Source organism: Bubalus bubalis, chromosome 15 (genome assembly GCF_019923935.1).
Source record: "Bubalus bubalis isolate 160015118507 breed Murrah chromosome 15, NDDB_SH_1, whole genome shotgun sequence".
Taxonomy (NCBI): domain Eukaryota; kingdom Metazoa; phylum Chordata; class Mammalia; order Artiodactyla; family Bovidae; genus Bubalus; species Bubalus bubalis.
In genome coordinates, this window is record NC_059171.1 from 37,183,124 (window position 1) to 37,186,239 (window position 3,116).

Consider the following 3,116-nt stretch of genomic DNA (forward strand, 5'->3'; position numbering starts at 1 on the left):
TGAGGGATGCACTGGCACAGGACATGGACACTCATAATTAAAAAGGCATTGCTGATCAGAGTCACAAAGATGTCCTGTGTATTTTTAAAGAGTTGTTTTGATGTGGACCGTTTTTAAAGTCTTTATTTAACTTGGTACAATATTGTTTCTGTTTGTTTTGGTTTTTTGGCCACAAGTCATGGGGGAATCTTAGCTCCCCCACCAGGAACCAAATCCAATGCCCCTGTAATTGAAGGCAAAGTCTTAACTACTGGACCGCCAGGACAGTGAAAGTGAAGTCACTCAGTCGTGTCTGACTCTTTGCGACCCATGGACTGTAGCCTACCAGGCTTCTCCATCCATTGGATTTTCTAGGCAAGGGTACTGGAGTGGGAAGATCCAGGAGATCTTCCTGACCCAGGGATTGAACCTGGGTCTCCTGCATTGTAGGCAGATGCTTTACCATCTGAGCCACCAGGGAAGTCCCTGTCATATATATTTTTAACCATGTGCCACAGTAATATCAAGAGCCAACCGTACCATAGGGCAGTGTGCTAGGAGCTTTATAATGCATTGTTTCATTCAATCTTAATGACAACCCTAAGAGATAAGAACTGTCATTAAGCCAGGCCAGATAAGACACAGAGACTCAAGGAGGGCCCCTGCATGTGAGCCAAAGGCTTTCAGAGGAAATAATGAGAAAGTGAGGTCATAGAGGAGGTCAGGGACAAATGATAACAGGCCTTGAATACTAAGCTATAGCTTTGATATTTTATTCTGTAAACTCTGGAGAAACACTGACACACCTAAGAATGTTCTAATAGGATTATTCTAGCTGTGAGGTGTAGAGACGGGTTGAAGTAGGAGACACAGGATACTCATACACACAGAGGTGACGGTTAGGGTGTTAAGCGCAGGAAGAGGAAGGAGGGAAGGACTCCTTAGATGACTGGGTATGTGGTGGTCCAGGAAGCGACAGATTGCGACTCTGGGATGGACATGTACACACTGCTATATTTATTTATTCTTTTTTTCTTTTGAACTTCCTATTTTGTATAGGGATATAGTCCGTTAACAATGCTGCAATAGTTTTAGGCGAACAGAAAAGAGACTCAGCCATACATATACACATGTTTCCCTTCTCCTCCAAACCCCCTCCCCATCCAAGCTGCCACATAACATTGAGCAGAGTCCCCCATGCTGTACAGTAGGTCCTTGCTGGTTATCCATTTTAAGTATAGCATACAGTGGATAATCAACAAGAGCCTACTGTGTAGCACAGGGAACTCTGCTCAGTATTCTGTAACAAGCTAAATGGGAAAGGAATCTGAAAAAGAAAAGATACATATATATGTATAAACTGAATCACTTTACTATACACCTGAAATCCATACAACATTGTTAATCAACCCTACTCCTATATGAAATAAAAATTTTTTAAAAAGATGTAAAGACTGAAAGAATCAAGGCTTTAGAAGCTGACGTAGAAGTAGAATAAAACAAATTGATATTGATCTAGAAGTTGCTTTTTAAAAATCAACATGTGATAATAAACTGTGTGCTTTTACTCATAAATCTGGTTCTAAGTGTAGACAGCAAACTAAACGTCTTCATAGCTGAAATACTGCTGGTCCTCGCATACTCCAGATGTTTTATAACTTGCGCACATGAGGGGGTTGAGCCACTTAGGGGCCAGGTGGCCTCCAAGATTCCAGATCGGTTTTTACTGAAGGATAACCCTGCCTACGCTGAATGATATACTAGTCATTTGAGTCATGAACAGGCAAAAAAAACATTTCCTAGATTTCATGGGCCAATATTTTACATTTTGGAAAAGTAAAAGGACATATTGAATTTTATGTGGGATGTGAGTATGTGTATATGTGTGTGAGTGTGTGTACATGTGTGTGTATGTGTGTATTCATTCACCAATATTCATCCCTTAATATGTGGGATGTGAGTTTGTGTGTGTGTGTGTGTGTATTCTTTCACTAAAAATTTATTGCAGGATATTATGAGTTTTTCTAGGTAATAGGATATGAATTTCTTGGCCTCTGCTCATAGAAATCTAACAATCCCATGCAAGAATATAGACATTATAAAGTATGTTGTAATAGGATCATAAACAGAGTGCTCACTATAGGTGTACAGAGGAGGGCCCAGCTGGGCATGATCAGAACAACTTCCTAAAGGAACAGGGGTCTGAACTGAATCTGAATCACAAATGTAAGTTAGCGAGGCATTTGAGGGGATGGTCAGCTTTAGAAAGTGAGGACACCGTGGGCAAGGAACAAGGGAATATGGCTTGAGCATGTTGGGAGAACTATAAGCAGTTCCTAGGATTGGGACGGGGCTTCCCCGGTGGCGCAATGGTAAAGAATCCACCTGCCAATGCAGGAGATGCAAGAAAGGAGGATTTGATCCCTGGGTCGGGAAAATCCCCTGAAGTAGGACATGGCAACCCACCTCCAGTATTCTTGCCTGGAAATCCCCATGGACAGAGGAGCCTGGCAGGCTACAGACCACAGGGCTCCTGAAGAGTCAGACATGACTGAGCACACACATTCAGTGGAGAATTTGGGGTAATGGTGAGAACACAGCCAATATTCATTTCACAAAGAGTTACTGAACACCTACTAGAGACTAACACAGATGAAAAAGACAAGGATGTAAATTCTATGTCCCTAATTAATAAATAAAAGTAATGTCATTTTAAAGCTAATATTCCATATTCCGTCTCTTTTTATCTTTTCCAAAATAATCTTAACTCAGCTCTGGCACTTATAAGTCTGCAGTGCTTTATCCATAACTCTGAAATCCAAAGAAACCTTAAAACAGTGTTGTTGTTGTTTCTCAGACATCTGACCTGACCTAATAGGAGACTATTTTTAGTCTTTATTTACCTCTCAATGTGAACATTAGTAAGTTTTACTGTAGAAATATTGACTTGGTGACTAGAGGCTGCTACACTATATCCCACTTTTGGTAATATAGGGTACATGTTCCATATTTGTTTTTCAAAAGCTAAAAAATTGGATTCCAAAACATATATGACTTCAAGGATTTTATATGGGAAGTCATGAACATCTAGAATCATAGCACTTTATTAAAACACCTCCTAAAATATACATTTTTTT

General features: G+C 40.2%; 1 non-coding gene across 1 annotated transcript; it reads right to left on the minus strand.

Moving 5' to 3' along the window:
* Nucleotides 1-387: 387 nt before the first annotated feature.
* On the minus strand, nucleotides 388-460 carry TRNAC-ACA. The gene has a single exon. It is a non-coding gene; the product is annotated as a tRNA-Cys (tRNA).
* Between the last annotated feature and the right edge of the window lie 2,656 nt (nucleotides 461-3,116).